This window comes from Triticum dicoccoides, chromosome 7B, assembly GCF_002162155.2.
Source record: "Triticum dicoccoides isolate Atlit2015 ecotype Zavitan chromosome 7B, WEW_v2.0, whole genome shotgun sequence".
Lineage (NCBI taxonomy): Eukaryota > Viridiplantae > Streptophyta > Magnoliopsida > Poales > Poaceae > Triticum > Triticum dicoccoides.
Window position 1 is genome coordinate 555,420,449 of NC_041393.1, and position 21,327 is coordinate 555,441,775.

The 21,327-nt window shown below is 46.8% G+C and overlaps 1 long non-coding RNA gene across 2 annotated transcripts; it reads left to right on the forward strand.

The window, feature by feature from the left end:
• The first annotated feature begins 5,614 nt into the window (after window positions 1-5,614).
• Window positions 5,615-7,231, forward strand: LOC119341849. 2 transcript variants are annotated; one of them, XR_005165299.1, is made up of 3 exons: window positions 5,615-5,792; window positions 6,533-6,581; window positions 7,023-7,231. It is a non-coding gene; the product is annotated as an uncharacterized LOC119341849 (long non-coding RNA). The 2 variants fall into 2 exon arrangements; XR_005165298.1 differs by lacking the exon at window positions 5,615-5,792 and adding an exon at window positions 5,821-6,071.
• The last annotated feature ends 14,096 nt before the right edge of the window (window positions 7,232-21,327 follow it).

The following is a 21,327-nucleotide window of genomic DNA, read 5'->3' on the forward strand; positions in this document are numbered from 1 at the left end:
GAAAATCGCCCCCCTCGATCTGGCGCGTCAGGCCCATCTCTTGAGCAGCTTCTCAATGAGCCTTGCCCGAGACATAGCACTCGGGAATGACCCGCCATCCACTTATGGAAAGATTGTGCGATCATGAAGGCTTTCAAGAATTCCAACATGTTTGACGGCAATCATGGATCGGCCGGCGGTTCGGGGGCCGGCGGCTTTCATGGCCCGGGCGGCGGTTCAAGTTCCGGCTTTCAGGGAAGTCAAGGTGGCTATAATCAGCAGCAGCCCAGTCCAGGGGGACAGCAGCAGCAGTAGTCAGGTTATCAAAGCCACCCAAAGCAGCTGAATGGTGGGCAGTACCATGTATTCACCACTAATTTGTGCAAACATGACCAGAAGGTTCATAAGAGGGTCGTGAATTCTGTTGAGCTGGCGGTTCCCCGTTATTTGAGGTGGTCAGAGCAGCCCATTATATGGAGCAGGGAAGATCACCCCCTCCGGGTTGATAATCTGGGTCAGTTGGCCTTGGTGGTAGCACCTCAGGTTGGTGGATATAAATTCACTAAGGTACTCATGGACGGAGGAAGCAGCATCAATATTCTCTATTACAAGACCTTTCGCCGCATGGGGTTGACTGATAAGGACTTGAGGATGTCCAACACTGTCTTTCATGGAGTGGTGCCTGGTAAATCGGCGTACCCAGTTGGCAAGATTGAACTGGAAGTGGCCTTTGGAGATGAATATGATTCCAGGGCTCAGAAATTGACGTTTGAGGTAGTCAAAATCAAGAGCCCGTAGCATGCTCTGTTTGGACGGTCGGCTTATGCCAAGTTCATGGCACGACCGTGTTATGTTTATTTGCAGCTCAAGATGCCAGGTCACAAGGGCACCATCACTGTGCATGGAAGTCGGAAGGTAGCCTTGGAGTGTGAAGAAGGCGATGTGGCTTATGCTGAGTCTGTTTGTGTAGCGGAGGAGCTAAAGTTTTATCAAAATAATGTTGACCCGACGGATATGACCTCTTTAAAGAAGCCGACTATAGAGCATGACCTGGCATTGAAATTTAAATCGGCCGCTGAAACAAAGCTTGTTGACTTCACTCCAGGCGACTCATCCAAGCAGTTCAGCATCAGTGCCAACTTGGATCCTAAATAGGAAAGCGCGCTCATCGAGTTCATCCATGAGAACCGGGACATCTTTGCATTGAAACCTTCTGACATGCCGGGTGTCCCGAGAGAACTCGCTGAGCACACTCTTAATATTGATCCAACGTATAAACCGGTCAGGCAATTTCTTCGACGGTTCAATGAGGAAAGACGGAAAGCTATTGGGGAAGAGGTCGCTCGGCTCTTAGCGGCTGGGTTCATCGTGGAAGTTTTTCACCCGGAGTGGTTGGCTAACCCGGTGCTCGTACTCAAGAAGAATGGCACTTGGCGGATGTGTGTGGATTACACGGACTTAAATAAGGCTTGTCCGGCTGATCCCTTTGCCCTCCCCCGTATTGATCAAATTATCGATTCTATGGTGGGTTGCGAGCGATTGAGCTTTTTGGATGCTTTCTGGCTATCATCAGATCAAAATGGCAGTTAAGGACTAGGAGAAGACGACTTTCATCACTCCGTTTGGAGCCTTCTGCTATGTATCTATGCCATTTCGGCTCAAGAGTGCCCAGGCGACTTATCAGAGATGTGTACAAAACTATCTCCACAGTCAAATTGGGCGCAATGTTCATGCTTATGTGGATGACATCGTGGTGAAATCCAGGGAGAAGGAGACCTTGATATCTGATTTAAAGGAGACCTTTGATAATCTCTGGGTTTATAAGATGATGCTTAACCTGGACAAGTGCATGTTTGGTGTACCTGCAGGCAAGCTTCTGGGTTTCCTGGTCTCAAATAGAGGAATTGAAGCCAACCCGGAGAAGATCAAGGCGATCACCTCTTTGGCTAAACCGGCGTGCATCAATGATGTTCAATGACTGGCGGGTCGTGTTGCCGCTCTAAGCCGGTTCATAAGCCGGTTAGGTGAGAAGGCCCTACCGCTATATCAGATGATGAAGAAAACGGATGTTTTTGTCTGGAGTGATGCTGCTGACGCTGCCTTTGAGGATTTAAAGAGGCAGTTGTCTGAGCCGCCGGTCCTTGCTCCTCCCATTGATAGAGAGCCGTTGCTGTTATATGTGGATGCTAACGCCCGAGCCGTCAGTGTGGCCATCGTGGTGGAACGCAAGGAGGCTGGCAAGGAGCATCCGGTTCAACGGCCGGTTTACTACACCAGTGAGGTGCTCATTGAGTCCAAGCAAAGGTATCCACATTGGCAGAAACTTGTGTACGAAGTGTTTATGGCAAGCCGGAAGCTGAAGCAGTACTTCCAAGGTCATCCTATCACTGTGGTAAGCTCCGCCCCCTTAGGAGATATCATACAGAATAGAGAGGCCACAGGACGAGTCGCCAAGTGGGCCATTGAGCTTGGATCCCATGGTTTGAAATACATGCCTCGGACTGCTATCAAATCTCAAGCCCTGGTGGATTTTCTCAATGATTGGATAGAGTTGCAGGCACCTGAGGAGAAGCCAGATAACACATATTGGACTATTCACTTTGATGGGTCTAGACAGTTGGAAGGATCGGGGGCTGGAGTTGTTTTAACTTCCCCTCGAGGTGACAAATTTTGTTATGTGCTCCGGCTTATGTTCCCCTGTACTAACAATGCAGCTGAGTACAAGGCCTTACTCCATGGTCTCCGGATGGCCAAAGAGATGAATTTGAGCCGGGTAAGGTGCTTGGGCGATTCAGACCTCGTCGCTCAACAGGTGTTAGGCACGTGGGACTCCAAGGATCCCCTTATGGCGGCTTATCGTCATGAAGTTGATACGGTGGCTGGACACTTCAAAGGTTATCAGGTGGAGCACATTGATCGGAGGAAGAATGAGGCGGCTGACGCTTTAAGCCGGCTGGGGTCTCAGCGTAAGCCGGTGCCGCCTAACACCTTTCTTGATGTTTTGCATAACCCTTCTGTCAAAGTGCCTACAGAGGAACAACTAGCAGTGCCAGACCCGGAGGCACAGCTGGTGGCAGCTCTCCACGCTATCCCAGATTGGACAGTCCCATATTTGGCCTATATGACCCGGGGAGAGTTGCCTGAGGATGAGACCTTGGCCAGACAAATCATCAGGCGGTCCAAATCTATGACAATTGTTCATGGCGAATTGCATCACCGGAGCGTTACTGGGGCGTTTCAACGTTGTGTGTCGCCTACGGAGGGTCAAGAGATACTTCGTGAGATCCATGAAGGAGATTGTGGTCATCATGGCGGCTCAAAATCTCTGGTGGCCAAGGCTTTCCATCATGGTTTCTATTGGCTGACGGCTCATGCTGATGCGGAGGATCTGGTCGGCAAATGTGACGGATGTCAAAAATTCTCACGACGAGCTCATGTGCCGGCTCAAGAATTGAGGATGATTCCAATTACTTGGCCGTTTGCAGTCTGGGGGCTTGACATGGTTGGACCTTTCAAAAGGTCTAAGGATAAGAAGACACACCTTTTGGTGGCAGTGGATAAATTCACCAAGTGGGTTGAGGCAGAGCCGGTCAGTAAGTGTGATGTAGCCACGGCGGTTCAGTTCATGAAAAAGGTGATCTTTCGTTTTGGTTTTCCACACAGCATCATAACTGATAATGGTACTAATCTCTCCAAGGGTGCCATGGAAGAGTTCTGTCAACGAGAACATATCCGGCTTGATGTTTCGGCTGTTGCTCACCCTCAATCTAATGGTCAAGCAGAAAGAGCTAATCAAGAGATCTTGAAGGGTATCAAACCTCGGCTCTTGGTCCCCTTACAGCGAACTCCGGGTTGTTGGGTGGAGGAGCTACCCTCTGTGCTATGGAGCATCAACACAATGCCTAACAGTCTACAGGTTATACACCTTTCTTCATGGTGTACGGAGCAGAGGCAGTTCTGCCAAGTGACATCCGGCACGATTCACCCCGAGTGGCGGCCTACGTTGAGGCTGATAACGAAAAAGCTCGTCAGGATGCACTTGACTTGTTGGATGAGGAGCGAGACTTGGCGATAGCCCGCTCGGCGATTTACCAGCAAGACCTGCGATGCTATCACAGCCGCCGGGTTAGAAGCAGAGCCTTTCAGGAAGGCGACTTAGTGCTCCGGCTCATCCAGTATTAGTCTGATATGCACAAGCTATCCCCCCTTGGGAAGGACCCTTTGTGGTCAGTAAAAATCTGAGCAATGGGTCATACTACCTTATCGATGTTCGAGAGCACAAAGACTCACGTAAGTCAGAGGAAGAGACCCGCCGGCCATGGAACATAGCTCATCTTCGGCCTTACTATACTTGAGCCACTGGCTCGCCGAAGATGAGCTATGTTCCATGGCCGGCGGGTCTCTTCCTCTGACTTACGTGAGAGATAAACCAGCGATTGCTTCTGGTCGTCCGTCGTTAGTACTTTTGCAAAACAGTCCATGTACTTTTGGGTAATCAACCCGCAGTCCACGATTAAGTGAACAACGTTTCGCTCAGCATGTTTTACATAAAAACACCTCATATTTTACATAATCAGCCCGCAGTCCATCACTATCTCTTTCCTCCTGAGTCCGAGCGAGATGGGGCCGCTATGCAGACGACGCCGGGCGCGGCGGCGGCGATCTCCGGCCAGATCCGATCGGGGAGGCGAGGCAGGGGCCAGATCCTGTTCCGGGGACGGCGTGGAGGCGATCTACGAGGCACGGGAGGAGGTCAGGCGGCGGGGCTTGAACTCCAGCAGGCCCCCTTTTGATGGATGGGGCCGCCCACATCGCTAGCGACTCCTCAGAGGACGACAGGGCCTCCTCCTCCGCGTCCTCTACCGGTTCGGTCTCCTGGCGCTCCCGGCCACACAAGTGGATTCACCTGCGGGGGCGCCGGTGCCGGCGACCGTTGTCCGCTCAGAGAGGAGAGGGCGGTGAAGCCAACGGCAAGGGCGACGGTGACGACGTGCAGGACCTCGCGCTGCCGCTGGGGAGATGTCCTTCGCGGTGGTTCTTGCCCAGGTGAGCGTCTCCTCGGGTTTGGCCACTGCTCTTGTTCCTTAATTGGTAGGCGGCCCAAAGATTCGATTTTTCCGCTCCTTGTGCGGTTCTGTGGATTAGTGTCTTGCTTCATGGTCCCTCCATTGCTAATTGAACGACGGCCGGCGGCTAGCTGATGTGGTGACCGGTCTCTGGCTCGCGAGCGTCGTGGTGCTCGAAAACTCAAATCCCCTGAGTGGTGCAAACTCCGCATCATGGATGACAGGTCGAGCGCCCGCAGCAGCCAGCCGTCATACAACCCATGCGGAAGAAGACGATTGTCTTTCCGTGGTTGGTGAAGGGGCTGGTGTCATCGTGCATGTCAGCGTAGTTGTTGTTCTGAGAATTTCCATGATAAGCAAGCAGTGAATCTGTCTTGGCTGCAGATAAAAACTGTTGCAGCGGTATATGGATTCAGAAGTGACGAGTGCCCATGATTATGTTGCAGTACATGCCTTTGGAAAACCATGGCCAGTGTTGTTTCCACCGGACCGGGTCCTCTCTCCGTTGTTCTGATCTAATGTCAACTATGTGCCGTTGGCTTTCCGTGCACAAGGTCCTACCGGCGGCATTGGGCACCACATGGGAAGCGGAAGGAGGAGCCGCAACTCTCCATGCAAGCTCGGGTCAATGTCATCGCAAGTTCGTGCTCGACGTTGCTGTTCAATGTCACCTCAGCTGATTTCGCCCGCCGTCCGCCCGATGCTCCACACTTTGCCGTAACTCAATCTGCCAGTTCTCCGCTTGAGGTACGTACTGAAGTCCTGGCAAGAGGCAGGCATGGGAGGCATGATTGTTGCTGAAGCGGAACTCATGAATGTCTCACGTCATGTGGTTCTGTGCTATTCTTAATCTTCTTCTCTGAAGTGTGTAGTTTCAGTTCCACATCAAATGTGTTGCGCTTGCAGTGCGTACCAATGTACAGTTTACCGATGTGTATATATGCGGAGTCGATGGAAAACATTGAAGCCAGTAGTTGTATACCTATTTCAAAAATCAGCAAGTGGTTAGTAACATTCTACATCAAGGTATTACAGAGAGAAAGGAGTATCTCCTATTTTATTTTTGTGGGATTGGGAGCAATTTAGAAACTTATGAAAATATAGGAATCATTCTCACTTTAATCTCCAGTCCTCTTGTTTTGCTTCATTTATCATGCATTATGCATGTCATATGTTCCCACAAATGCCTGGCAGAAGCACAACTTTCATAGGGAACGTAGAATGGTCACTTTGGTAGCAGGGCAGATGCACGTTCCCAATGTATATGTGAAATTATATGCATATCTAGCCATAGAAATACATGCATCTGAACCGCATCGGACATAGTGTCGGACTGTCAGCCTAAAATATTCCTCTTTATATCATTCTCTATTTCTGTGAATATGCAAATATAAGTGCCATGTATGTGCTTGTGGAACTTTTGATGTAAAATTTCACTCTTCTTTATGAAAAGTAGGTTGAAGAAAGTTTTGATTTTTCTTGGATAGGTTATCATATGACAGAACGTCTGGGGTGAAAGCTAAGCTACTTCCAATGGTAAGAATTGAAATCTGGATGAAACCTCCATTATTTGTTTTATATATTTTTAGATACATGAGAGAACTAATGATATTTTTAGACTGTAGAACAACCCTTTCAAGGATTCTCTCTCTATGAGCATATATATTGCCTCAGCTTATATCCATTGCCGCACGCATGGGCGTGTCAGTAGCATTACTTTGATAACATGTCTATATCACTGTAATGTTGGACATAAGTTCTGCTACATCCAAACAAGCTTATCTGATTTCCAAGAAGAGTAAAAAAATCTTTAGTAATTTCCTGGATTTTGCTTATATCACTGTAATGTTGGACAATAAGTTCTTAATACATTTGGAGAATCTACTCTCTGGTAAGGAGTCATGGGGAAGTCTATATTTTTAGTTGACATTGTAAATAATTTTAAAGCCCACAATTTTTTTTCTCGTTTCTTTTCAGGTCCCAAATGAGAAGGCAAGAAGGTATCAGCTGTATGAGAAGACCCCCGCACATGCCCATTCCATTCCCTATGAAGTCAAAAGTTTCCCACTGAATATATTTGGTACTAAAATGGTCGTTATGTCAGCACGACGATCGTGTGCCTATTGTTGGCTCTTAATTCTTTAGGATTATTTGATTTGTTTGATTCATTCTGTTCATATTTATGCAGCAACAAAGTACAGTCAAGATCAGGGTGTGTGAGGGTTAAACATGTTAATTTATGTGGCATCAAGCTATGTATGTTAATAGCATGATCTACTTTTCTTTGCTTTGCAGAATTATTCTCGACACTGGAGATATATGCTAATCCTCTAGCTTTGCTAATTTTATCTTTTGATTTCATTTCGGTGGTGGAGTATTGCACCTCATTCACGGTTGTAGATGTGTGTCAAGATATCAAATCATCTGTCTTTTAGGTCAACGGCATGCCCAAGGTGGTTCACCCCTAGATTTAAATGACTCTAAAGTCCATGGTCCACCTAATAAAGATAGAAATAATTATGTTGGTAAGGTGGGTTAAACCCAACTTAAGCTCACACTGTTTTTATGTTCTCTTACACCTGCAGGTATTATTAAACAATATCCTAACTGAATATCAAACACATTGCTGGCTACATGATATGTAAAGTAAAATGTATGTTGCTACTAAAATTTATATCCGAATGATGGTGGCCATTATCTATTTTTAAGCAAACATATCTCCCAAGTTTGACAAAGGTTTCCTTCATACTTCGATCAATATTTTCCTCCATTCTTGAATATAGCTATTTGTAATGTTCCTTTAGTTGAATTCTGGAAGGATTTGGTACAATAACATTACTTTCACATTGTCACTAGAGGTGAGGGTTACATTATTTTGTGATGTTTGTAAGAGTTTTATATAAGAAGTGACACGTGGAGCTGGTTTTGCGAAATGTGACCAATTTTCCATGTTGCATTCATGGCAAACTCCAATCAGAGCAATGGCGTGGCCATTGGAGTGCGTACTAGCACGTCGGAATAGGTTTTTTGATATTTTTTGCCCGTTGCAACGCACGGGCATTTGTACTAGTATATATATATATATATATATATATATATATATATATATATATATATATATATATATATATCTTTTTATTTTTTTAGCAATGTATATATTATATAAAGCAATAAAGCAGGACCTCTTTTTTCTTTCCACCCTCAAAGGTTTATATATCTTCTTTACCAGGTGGTGGAAACAACCAACAGGGAGCGGATCATATCTGAATCCGGCTTTCCCTTTGGTCCGGCTTATGATCATATTTGAATCTAGCCATGGTCACTTGGGGGATTCCTATTCAAACATAGGTCGTATTCGAACCAAAGAGAACATAGCTGTCGATACCCAATTGATCGGCATACTGCCAAACCCACTTGGGGGCTTCTTGATCATATTTGAATCATAGCTTAACCCCTTTGGGTCTGACGTGGATCATATTCGAATCAGCGTCATTAAACAACTCTCATGATCACTTGGGGGCTTCCTGTTCAAACATAGGTCATATTCGAACCAAAGAGAACATAGCTGTCGATACCCACTTGATCGGCATCGCCAAAGCCACTGGGGGCTATATGATCGTATCCGAATCTTAGCTTAACCCCTTTGGAATGGTTCACTGGTCGTATTCGAATCAGAGGCCTTTGAAATTAAGTTTACTATTCATTATACTCTGTAAGTATAAATGTTATTAAGGGCCAGCCAGGTAAACATTATATGTGCCAACTTTCAGGAGTTAAACTAACTCTCTGATTTGGGTTGCATAAGCCGGCGAGTATATACCAAATAAGATCGCAGGTATGCTATTGTGATCATAATCATAAACCGGCCTTTATATGATGTTTTGGTTCATGCTCCGGGTTATCAATACTTTATGTGACCCCGGATGTGATAAGTCGCCAAGGGAATTCTATTTTGTTTTATACACAGGATAAAGCAAGAAGGTTTTTGACATCAAGGAAAGATCAACGTAAGCTGGAAGTATATAACGAGGGCGGCTTACGAAAGTATTAAGCGCCACAAACATGCGCGAAGGCATGACATGGTTAAGAGGTTTTTCTACCCTATTACAAGACTCCCCGAGTCTGAATAATGAAGCATTATTTTTTCAAAGTCATAACGCCAGGCGGTTCACTCCTTTGGTGGGCTTGAAGATTCCGGGTTATCCTTCTCCGCCTCTCCGTCTGCTGCTCTGTCCTGGAAGGTTGACGAGGTCCAGTCAATGCCGCTTAAGGCTTCAAACTCAGCTTCATCATCTATTAAACCGACTGGGTCAACTTCAGGGGCCAAGGTGTGCTTACGAGTTGGAGGGATCAGGCTGACGTCATCATAGTGAGGTGTTGGAATTCTCCGGTTCTCGCTATCATAGCCCGGCTGATACTTGGTAAGATCAATATCATTCCCAATGATGGTAGCCACAGGACATACGACTCTCACACAGGCGGTAAAGTCTGATTCATCGAATACAGAGCTGTCTTCCTTCAAGCTGGGATATCCAAGAGCAACGTCTGCCAGGTCTAACTCTGGAAGCAACGCCTTGGCCCAGCTTAAGGCAGCTATGGCCCCGGTTCTGGCAGATGCCCGCCTTATCTCTTGAATCCGCTGGGGTAGCACGGCAAGCCACTTGAGCACATCCTGCAGGAGATGAGGAACATCATTTGATAAAGCCACAATGGCCAAAGCACGTTGTGACCCGGCGTATAGTTGTTCCACCAGAGTGTACACCGCCTTAAGCTTGATCAGCATGTTCTGCTTGAGGTTTGTGCTCCTGGAGCCTGCGTTTATACACATAAGGTGAGACGGAGTTAACAATTAAAATAGTCATCAAAGGAACCATTGCGATATTCAAGGTTATATATAGTAACTTACCGAAGATTGCGGCGACCATTTGAGATATCTGGCGCTTTAAGCCGGACAGCTTGGCGGTTGCTTCTGCAAGTGATGCTTCTGCTGTCTCGGCCCGGGTCACTAGCAAGGCCTTTTCATCAGCCCAGTTTTTCTTCTCCGCGTCGAAATTCTTCTTCAACTTCTCTTGTTCAGAGACACTGAATGCAAATTTGGAGTTGGCCTTTTGAATTTCAAGTTCTTGAGCTGTCAGGCGGTTCTTCAGGTCAGCAATCTCCAATTCAAATTGACTTGTGGTGGCCTGCGTTGATACCGGGTTATAATCAAAATTATGGTAAGATATCATTAAGTCCCAAGCACTTTGCAAGCAAAGGTACTTGACACTTGGGGGCTAATGTATGCTGAAGAAATTTAAATGTACAATGCCGGTTCATGAGAAATTAAGTCCCAAGCACTTTGCAAGCAAAGATACTTGAGACTTGGGGGCTAATGTGTATTGCAAATTCAAGGTATCATGTTACAACCGGGTTAAATATTTTCATATAAACCGGACAAGGCAGTGCTAAGCAGGTTTCTAAGTCTACAGCATATTCATTCATAAGCAATAGACTTGGGGGCTAATACAGTAAGTATGATTAAGGAAAGTAGCATAAGTTGTACCTCAGATTTTTGCTGTATCTGCTTCACCATATCAATTTCCAAGTGGCGGTTGTTATGCACTTGGTTGATATAGCTAGAGATTATATCTCCAATGCTCAAATGAGTATAATCTGCAAGGTCTAATTTAGTCTTTCGGCGCTCCGAAAGCTCATCCTTGGCAAAGCACTTGGCAAGGACGGTGGGCTGTCTTGGCTCGACAAACTGAGTTTTGGTAATTTCAACTTCCGGGTCAATGGTCTTGTCCAGGCTAAGAATTTCCGGCTTATCAGAGCAGCCAAGAGTTTCTTCAGCGGGCATATCAGAGGATGGTGCTGGAATTTCATATGCCGGTTCAGGTGGCGGTTGATGAGTGGAAGTGTCAGGGGCAGCGGTTCCGAGTTCTGGCTCAGTTGCTACCGTTTCTTGGGATGGCTTATTCTTTTTTGCCCTCTTACTGGTTTTCACCTGCACGCTGTGGACAAAGCAGAAGGGTGAGCACAAAATATTAGTAAGGTAAAGCATAAGGAAAACAAAATTATATTACCCAAGGGCAGTCTTGAAAGCCGGCATGTTAGACTGCATAGACTCGCCGGATGAAGGAGAGGTATCCTGATAATTGGAGTCAGATGAATTGAGAGGTTGACGAATTAAACACGCCAAAGGGTAAACAGAACGTAAATCAAAGATAACCTCTGCCTGGCGCTTCCTGGTTACATCAGGTAAGCCGGAGGAGAGCTCTATATCCTTGCTGGTCTGGGTCTGCCTCCGGCTTTCAAATTGTTGTTGCTTCAAAAGAAATTGAGGATCTTGGTAAGCCAAAGGATGTGAAAATCTTACTTTCCGGGTTACTCTTCGAATTTTCTGATGCGGCAGGGGCTTGGAGTCGGAGGAGATTATAGTTACCTCTTCCTCGACGGCTTGGTTGTTCCCCATATCCTCCTGGAAAGATTAAGGGTCAGCAACGTGATGATAAAGAGTCAAGGGAGTTAAAAGTTACCTCTTCTTCGTCGTCAGAAGTGTCATCTAATTTAAGTAAATCAGAAGCACTTGGCTTCCTTGTCCTTGAAGTTCCAGTCTTGGCGGTTTTCCTTCCGGCTCTCTTGGCCGCTCTGGCTTGTTTTGCCGCTTCATGGCCATACTTGACCTTCCAAAAGTTGTCATCGGCCTATGAAGAATGATAAGGGGTTATGAATAAAAGTAAGGTATAACACAGTAAGGAGTAATTATTGAGATCGATGACTTACTGCAGGAGCCGGGTTCTTCTTGTAGAAAGGAAGTAAGCCGAAGGCATTACTGGTCACCGTGCCCTCTTTCAGCAACGTCTAGGTCGTAGCATCTACCACCTCATCTGGTAAGTCGTCGGGACTATGACGCAGTGGGTCATTCTTCTCACCTGAGTAAGTGCACATTAAGCCGGGGCGGCGGCTTAATGGAATCACTTGCCAAGCAACCCAGACTCAGACCAGATCAACACCATCTAAGCCATTTCCCAAAGGAGCTTTGATTTTGTTAATGGTGGGAGCAAGTGGCAGACGCTCAACGGCAGTCAGTTTATCCGGCAGCGGGTAGTTGGATTCAAGGCGCAAGGCGCGAAAGCCGGGCAGAGGATTTTCGTCAGCCGGAGAAGTATCCTCGCAGTAAAATCACGTCTGATTCCAATCCTTTGGATGACTCAGAAGTTCAGCATAAGGAAAAAGACAGTCTCTCCGCCGCTGAATTGAGATGCCACCAAGTTCCAGACTGGGCCCATTGGCACGTTCGTTCTGCCGGTTTAAGTAAAACAGTTCTCTAAATAACAGTATGTTGGGTTCCTCTCCAAGATACACCTCGCAGAAAACTTGGAAGTTGCAGATATTTGACACGGAATTGGGTCCGATGTCTTGAGGTCCGAGATCGAAAAAACACAAAACATCCCTGAAGAATTTTGAACCGGGTGGAGCGAAGCCCCGGTTCATGTGATCAGTAAATACGATCACCTCCCCCTCCTTGGGTTGAGGTTTCTCCTCGGACGGGTCAGGAGCACGATAAGACATGACCTCCTTCTTGGGCAGATGGCCGAACTTCACAAAATCAGACAGTTTGCTTTCTGTGACAATGGACGGGACCCAGTTGCAGGTCACAGGGGCCTTGGGAGCCTTAGGTGCCATGGTGTAAGCGGAAGCCTATGACAAAGTAAAAATGTCTGGTTTAAATATATTCAAGGTGGCGGCTTAAGAAGGGGCCTAATGACATATAGGTGACTATGCAACAACGTTTAAACCGCTGCAGGTATTAAAGGTAATTAAAATTTTCTTAAGTCGCCGGAAGCAAGCGGTACTGACAGCCGGTGTTGTCTTAAACCGGATACATGGACTACTATGGCTAAACAGATTCAACAAATGCAATTTTTGGCTAAGTATGGAACAAACAGGTTTCACAAATTGCAGTTATTATTTTGGATCAAATGGTAGCTCTGGAAAGAAAAATTTCTAGACCTAAAACAGGGCAGAGAAGTTCATGCATTTGAAGAGGGCTTCCAAACAAGGGAAATGAGATCTGTTTCTATGCAAAATAGGCACAAACAATTACCGCACCAGTTCTATGTTGTTTTTACGATCTAAACAGTGCATTGGAGGTGAAAACTAGCAAGGGTTGGCATCGGGCGGCGATGAACGCCGACGAACTCAAGACAGTTCCAATGCAGATCTAAGAAAGGAACTCACGGAGGTGGACGAGCTGCGGAGATTTGCCGTCGAGTTCTGGTCAGAATCAGGTTGATGCTGTGGCCTGAGTCGGTGAAGACGAGGGATTCGGCGGCGACGGCGGCAGAGCTTGAGAAGAGGCAAGAAGAAGAAGACGACTGAAAGAGGGAAGGATGGAAGACCTAGGTCATGCCTATTTATAAGGGAAGGCCGACTGAGACGGCACGAGAAACGAGGAGACCAAGTATCATTATCCAGCGACCCCGACGCCTCGATTTTCGGGATGGTCAGTAAAGGCAGAGATCCGTTGAAGATATGATGGAATAAAATAGGGATTTAATTGAAGATGGCGTCACGATGGGTTAAACCGGATCCAGAAGATGACGTCATGACGGGTTACGGACAGAAGACAGAAAGACTGGTTGTTAAGATATTTTAAGATTGACATGAACCGGTTCAAATCAATCTGGGGCCTAATATTGGGGATATAACTATTTGTGTAAGCCGCCCAGGAGGGGCCGGGTTACGCAAAGAGAGACTCATCAGAAGCAGCCCAAGACCAAGCATGAAGATGGCGGTTCAATAAAGGGCCTAAGGCCCATAGGCGACTTAAGGCCCATAGTGATAAACCGCCATGATGGCATGCCTTGTATTATAAGGTAGAATTAACTAGTCACCGAGCCGGACACTGTCTATAAGCCGGCCGGCACTCTACAGGCCGCAGGGCGTCAACCCGTGTATATAAGGGGACGACCTGCTGGCGGCTTAGGGCAAGAAACAACTCATCGAGAGCTAGGCATAGCGTATCTCGCTCCCTAGTCATCGAAACATCAAGCAATAACACCCCAACTAGACGTAGGCCTTACCTTCATCGTAAGGGGCCGAACTAGTATAAACCTCTTGTGTCCTTTGTCCCGATTAACCCCTTTAAGCTTCCTAGTTGCGATGGCTCCACGACTAAGTCCTTGCAAGAGGACATCTGCCGTGACAAAACCACGACAAGAATCAAATATTATTCATAGATAATTTGGATCATAAACCCACAATTCATCGGATCTCGACAAACACACCACAAAAGAAGATTACATCGAATAGATCTCCACGAGAGAGGGGGAGAACTTTGTATTGAGATCCAAAAAGAGAGAAGAAGCCATCTAGCTAATAACTATGGACCCGAAGGTTTGAGGTAAACTACTCACACATCATCGGAGAGGCTATGGTGTTGATGTAGAAGCCCTCCGTGATCGATGCCCCCTCCGGCGGAGCGCCGGAAAAGGCCCCAAGATGGGATCTCACGGGTACAGAAGGTTGCGGCGGTGGAAATAGGGTTTTGGCTCCGTCTCTGATGTTTCCAGGGTATATGGATATATATATAGGCGAAAGAGGTAGGTCAAGGAAGCCACAAGGGCCCCATGAGGGAGGAGGGCGCGCCCAGGGGGGTAGGCACGCCCCCTGCCTCGTGCCTTCCTGGTTGATTCCTTGACGTGGACTCCAAGTCCTCTGGATCATGTTCGTTCCGAAAATCACATTCCCGAAGGTTTCATTCCGTTTGGACTCCGTTTGATATTCCTTTTCTGCGAAACACTGAAGTAGGCAAAAAAACAGCAATCTGGGCTGGGCCTCCGGTTAATAGGTTAGTCCCAAAAATGATATAGAAGTGTATAATAAAGCCCATTAGACATCTAAAACAGAATATATAATAGCATGGAACAATCAGAAATTATAGATACGTTGGAGACGTATCACTTTCCGCAATTTGCTAGCCTCTACGGTACTGTGCATTGCCCTTTCTCACCTCGAGAGTCGGTGTAAACTTCGCAGGTGCATCCAAACCCCGTGATATGATACGCTCTATCACACATAAGCCTTAGTATATCTTCCTCAAAACAACCACCATACCTACCTATTATGGCTTTTCCATGGCCATTCCGACATATATAGCCATGCAACTTCCACCGCTTCAACAATCTCTTCATCATGACGACTCCCACCTCTCCACCGCCACCCTAACCCTAGCCACCCACCACCGCCGGCGATCCCCACACCCATCCATGGGTTTTGCCATCTGATCGGCTCATCCTTCCCAGCGTCTCTCCCTCTCTCTTCTGGTTGTCTTCTTCCTCATGGAGGTCCATGCAGCGATCTCCTTGGGATTGGATTTCTCCCCGGGGATGAAGTTGGCGTTTGAGATCCAACGCAACTTCAACAAATCGGTGCACCCCACGTCGGACACGGGCCATTACATTATGGTGGTTTCTTTTGCACGGCATACATTCCGGCTTGATGAGGAGAATGTGGGGTTCACTCTTGAGGCGGCCATTGGAGGATATTGTTCACACCTCAAGGTATCTTTCCTCCACCATTGCGTTATCTCATTCAACGTTTCTTGCAAGGAAGTGGGTTTTTTCATTCTGCACCAGAGGAGTTTTGTTTGTGATCAGTTCAAGTCTTTCTTCCACCTTTGGGGTCATGGAGGACCAGATTGGCAGAAAGAATTTCGTCTTTGGCAATCTGAATGCCAAGAGGAATGGGTTTTAGTTAGTCCCCCTAAGAGGAGAGCTCGCCTTGGTTTAGAGGCCATGAAAATTGCTCTGGCCAAATCCTCTCTCCGTGCTCGCGCGGCCAAATCTCTTCCTAAGAAACATGCTACATTCGCCACGTTCATGCAATACCCGGCACGTAAGGGCTATAGCTATGGCCCGTCCACCAATGAGGTGACCATGGTCAGAGCATCTGGTTATCATGTTTTGTCCCATGAGGATGCGGATGTTTCTTTTCTGATGACGATCTCGCCGCTGGCAAGGCTGGAGATTCAGTTTGGAACAATCCCGCCTTCCCCGGAGGGTTTATCTCCTGCTCGTTTAAATCCTCGATCCTCGGGTGGCCGATTAGTTTTTGCCTTGGAAGGTTTGGATTCTCCTACATCCCCTCAGTCACCCTCACCAGGCCACGTTCCTCCGTTGGGCTCGAGGGTCCAGCCCATCTGCCTGTCTGATGACGAGAGTAACAGCCCATCACCCCTGGCCTCTAGAGCTTCCTCCCCAAAGGATATTATCATAGATCTGCAAAGTTTTGACAATATGATTGAGGATATGGCTGCGAGTTATTGGGATTGTCAGAATTTCTTGGCTATGCGCCACACGTCAGAGACATGCATGAATCAGGTTCGTGCCGCAATTGTTTTCGTTTGGGACACGTTAAAAAAACTACACCGGCAAGCCGCCTGACTTGTCCGTCTGGGTGCCTAAAGTCCCATCGCCGGGTTTTGGGAAGCAGGACAGAAAAGAGGACTTCCTTTCCTTTGTCTCTCTAGTTTCCCGAGACCAAACGACTCTGAAGAAAACCCCATCCTCTGCTTCTCCGCCGCCACCATCACCGCCTATCCACCCTGCCTCTCACACCCAAGCTTCCTCCAGCTCCGGTCCTGCTCCTGCTCCGCAGCCTCCAATGGCGGTGTACGCAATTGACCCGCATCGCTTCACCCCAGTGGGTTTCGACATTGAAGATGGCGGAGCGGATCATCTGCCACGCACCTTCTACACGTCGGCCGTTCCACCACCCCGAGCGCATGAGCAGTACATGGTGGCCATTGTGGAGCCGATCCCACCCTGAGAGCTGGTTGGTATCCGTCGTCAGCAGGTTCTTGATTTCCTAGTTCAGGTGATGCATGTTCCGGTTATTTCTTCTCAAACTTGGTTTCAAGGAGTTGGTTTGTTCGAGATGGAAGATCCAGTTGTCCGGGGCTCTTTTACTCTGCATCCGTTGTTTCCTTTAGGGGTCGATGAAGAAGGCAATGAGTTTTTTGTCCGTTTTATCCCTCATAATCAGGGTGAAGGTTTTCGTGCTATTCATGGCCAATGGATGGGGTGGTTAATGTTCATCGGCATCCCTTTAGATTATAGAAACACTCAATGCATTGCTGATATGGTTGGCACCTTCGGTTAGTTCCATTACTGGAATAGCACTGACAGGCGTAAGGTTAGATCCTTGGTTTGTGCCTCGTTTCCTGATAATTCTCTAGTCCCTCGCTCAGTGACCTTTCAGGAATTTGCCAATTGGGGTGGGGTCATGGTGTCATAGTCGGCTGGTTGTTATATCTTATCAGGTGAATTTGCTGGTGCCATGATCCCAGCGGATGAAGATCCAATGCCTCTTAATGGGAATCCCCACCCGTTGCTTGGTGTTGAGGTGCCGCAACCGTTTTGGGCAATGCCTCCATACCCTGCTCTTGGATGGAATGCAGTTCCACCGGGCCCTAATCAAGGACACAATGATGTGGTTGGATGGGATGATAATGTGCAACATGATGCGGGTTGGGGCCCATGGGAGGAACAGGTTTAGCTTGATCAGCAGCAACATGAAGAGGTTCAACCTGCCCAGGACCAAAATTCTATGATTTTGAACCCTTCCGTGGACTCTTCTGATGATGAGGATATGGTTGAAGTCCAGCAGCCTCTGCAAGCTCCACCGATAGTGCAGTTGGACCCGATTCAGCTTGGTATGGTCAGGGTCTTTTATGGGCCAGGTCCGCCGGCAATGATCTGGGAGAGATCGTTCAAATCTTTACTGCTTGAATTTATCATCAGGGATATACCAGCAAGTTTGTCTGGGTTTTCTGCGACGTTGCTGCAAGTTAAATTTGGGTCTGCTGATCTGCAACAGAAATTTCTGCTCTTGACTGCCAAGCAATGTGTCCCCTATCCTGGAAGCAACTCTTCGGTGGTCATTGAAGAGTTGCCATCTGATGATCTCTCATGCTCCAGTTCCCAGGTTCCACATTATCCTTCACAGGTTTCTCAGGAGGATTTTCAGTTTCCTTCGGTATCTCCAACTCTGTTGGGCAAACAAACACGTCAGTCTACATGCTCCAGGCATTCTGTCATGCTTGTGGAGCCAGTTCTGGACTTCTCCACCATAAGGATGGCGCGCAGTTCTGCCAAAAGGACGGGCATGAAGCCAGTTTCTGCAATCCCTCCGAGGTCTGCCCCCCTGCGTCGCCCGAAGGCAAAGAAGCTTCGTCTTGACGATGAGCACAACCAGCTTCCTCTCCCACCCCCGACGCCTATACCAACAATGCAGGCTATTGGAGTGGCTCTGGGCATTGATCCGTCTGAGTTATCGGTCGAGAAGCTTATGGCTTCTCCACGTCCTGCTGAAGAAGACGATGGTCCACATGATGATTGACGGCCCAAGAAGCTTGATGGAGAGTTGGACACTTTTGTTTTTGTGTCTGTTTTATGTTAGTACTTTCTGTTTGTGTGCCTGTATGAACTCCTTGGTTACTGCTGTTGGCACTTTTGTTATGATCTTGTCCACACTGTTAAGCAGCTGGATCTGCAACTACTTCTCGGCTCTGTTTTTTATGGATAATTGTTAGTTTCGAAATTGGAATGTGCTCTGTTGGAATGTGCGTGGGCTGAATTCTGAAGCTAGGCAGCGTGACATACGTGCCAAGATTGAGGAGAGCAGATGTTCTGTACTTTGCCTGCAGGAAACTAAATGCGAGAATTTTGATATTCAAATGATTAGATCCTTTTGCCCTAGGAGGATTGATCAATTCGCGTTCTCACCTTCTGTTGGAGCCTCTGGTGGGATTTTAGTCATTTGGAATTCCTCGATCTTTCACGGCCAGCTTGTTGATATTTAGAGATTTGGTGTTGTGCTCTCCTTCCAATCGTTGCAGAACTCCAAAAAATGGACCTTAGCCTCTGTATATGGGCCATGTGAGGGTCAGCCTAGGGATGATTTTGTTAGTTGGCTATATCATCTAGACATCCCTCCCGACGAAAACTGGCTGTTGTTGGGAGACTTTAATTTCATCAGGTCATTGGATAACAGAAACCTCCCGGGTGGTGATATTAATGATATTTTCCTCTTCAATGAAATAATTGGTCACCTTGGTCTCTTGGAGCTGCCCTTGAAAGGCCATAGCTTCACCTCGTCTAATATGCAGCAAAACCCCCTGCTTGAGCAACTTGATTGGTTTTTTACTACTGCTGATTGGATTTCACATTATCCGAACACTGTGGTTAATCCACTCGCCAGAACTGCCTTGGATCACGTGCCTTGTGTGGTGTCCATTGACACTACCATTCCTGCGGCCAAGACTTTTCGGTTTGAAAACTTCTGGTTTGGTATGCCGGGGTTCTTGGATTGTGTCACCAAGTCTTGGAATGCGCCAGTATTCTCTGATATGTCTGCTTCTCAGTTATCACAAGGAAATTTAAGCGGTTGCGGTATGATTTGAAAATTTGGAGCAAAAAGTTATCATACATCAAAAATCTGACTGTTGATTGCTCAAAGGTGATTCTACACTTTGATCAGCTGGAGGAAGTGCGACCTTTAACAAGGCCGGAATTCAATTTCCGAAAAATTGTGAAGTTCCACTATGAACATCTGTTGAAAATTCACTATATTTATTGGAAACAGAGGTGCACTATTCGGTATATAAAGGTTGGCGAGGAGAATTCAAAAAAAATTCATGCCATGGCCTCGGAGCGTATGAGGAGGAATTCAATCTCCAGTCTGAAGACCAATTCCATGTTTGATCCTGTGACTGATCACGCTTAGATGGCGGGAATTCTTTGGGCTTCGTTCAAATCAAGGATGGGCCAGGCCCAAGGGATCAATATGGGCTTTGATTTAAACCAATTAATTCAGCCCATCCCGGGACTGGAGGAACTATCCTTGCCGTTTTCTGGTGAGGAAATTAACAAAGTTTTGAAAGATTTTCCGGTGGATCGGGCACCTGGTCCGGATGGTTTTAATGGCATGTTTGTCAAGCGTGGTTGGCCTATAATTGAGAAGGACTTCTTGAGGATGATTCGGGATTTTTATGAGGGGAAGCTTTCCTTGGAAAACATTAATGGCTCCCTCATTACGCTCATACCCAAGATCATTTCACCAGAAGGGCCTGATGATTTCCGGCCAATATCCCTCACCAACACTTGTCTTAAATTTCTAACAAAGTTGTTGGCCAACCAGTTGCAGAAGGTGATCCTCAGGTGTATCCACAAAAATCAGTATGGGTTCCTTAAGGGTAGGTCTATTAAGGATTGCCTGGCCTGGAGTTTTGAGTATATTCATCAATGTAAACAGTCCAAGCGTCCAATCATAATTCTTAAGTTGGATTTTGCTAAGGCCTTTGACACTGTCGAACATGAGGTTATTCTTCAGATGTTGCAGCATAAAGGGTTCAATGCCAAGTGGATTTCTTGGGTTAAACAATTGTTGTCCACGGGTTCTTCATATGTGCTGTTAAATGGCATTCCTGGAAAGCAATTTAAGTGCAAGTGTGGGGTCAGACAGGGTGATCCACTATCACCTATGTTGTTTGTCATCACAGCAGATCTGTTGCAGTCTGTGGTCAACCAAATGATGGAGCATGGCACACTCTCTTTGCCTATTCAAACACATGACAGAGAGTTTCCCATCATTCAATATGCGGATGACATGATTCTATTTCTTACAACTAAGGATGATGAGCTTGTTGCCCTAAAGAACATGTTGCTTACCTTCCAACAATCCACAGGTTTAAAGGTCAACTTTGCTAAATCTTCAATGATTCCATTGAATATGACTGATGAGGAGGGTGCTAGGCTGGCTACTATTCTTGGTTGTGGAATTGGGCAGCTCCCATTTACTTATCTTGGATTGCCTTTGGGAACTACAAGACCAAGGATCATTGACCTAATGCCCCTAGTTGACAGTCTTGAGAGGAGGTTAACTGCTAGTTCTTCCATGCTGAATCAAGGCTCTCGCTTGCAGCTTCTTACCTCTGTCATGACATCTCTGCCAATATACTTTCTGTGCAGCCTCAATATTCCACCAGGGATCATTAAGCAGCTAGACAGAATCTTCAGGCAATGTCTTTGGAGGGGCAATAGTGATGCTCCAAAGCTGTCTCCGGATGCATGAGAGCTAATTTGCAGGCCAAAAGATAAAGGGGGTTTAGGAGTTCTTAATCTGAACATCCAGAATAAAGGACCCCTTATCAAGCATCTTCACAAGTTCTATAACAAGGTTGATATTCCTTGGGTGACCCTGATATGGAACAACTACTATGATCATGGGGTTCCAC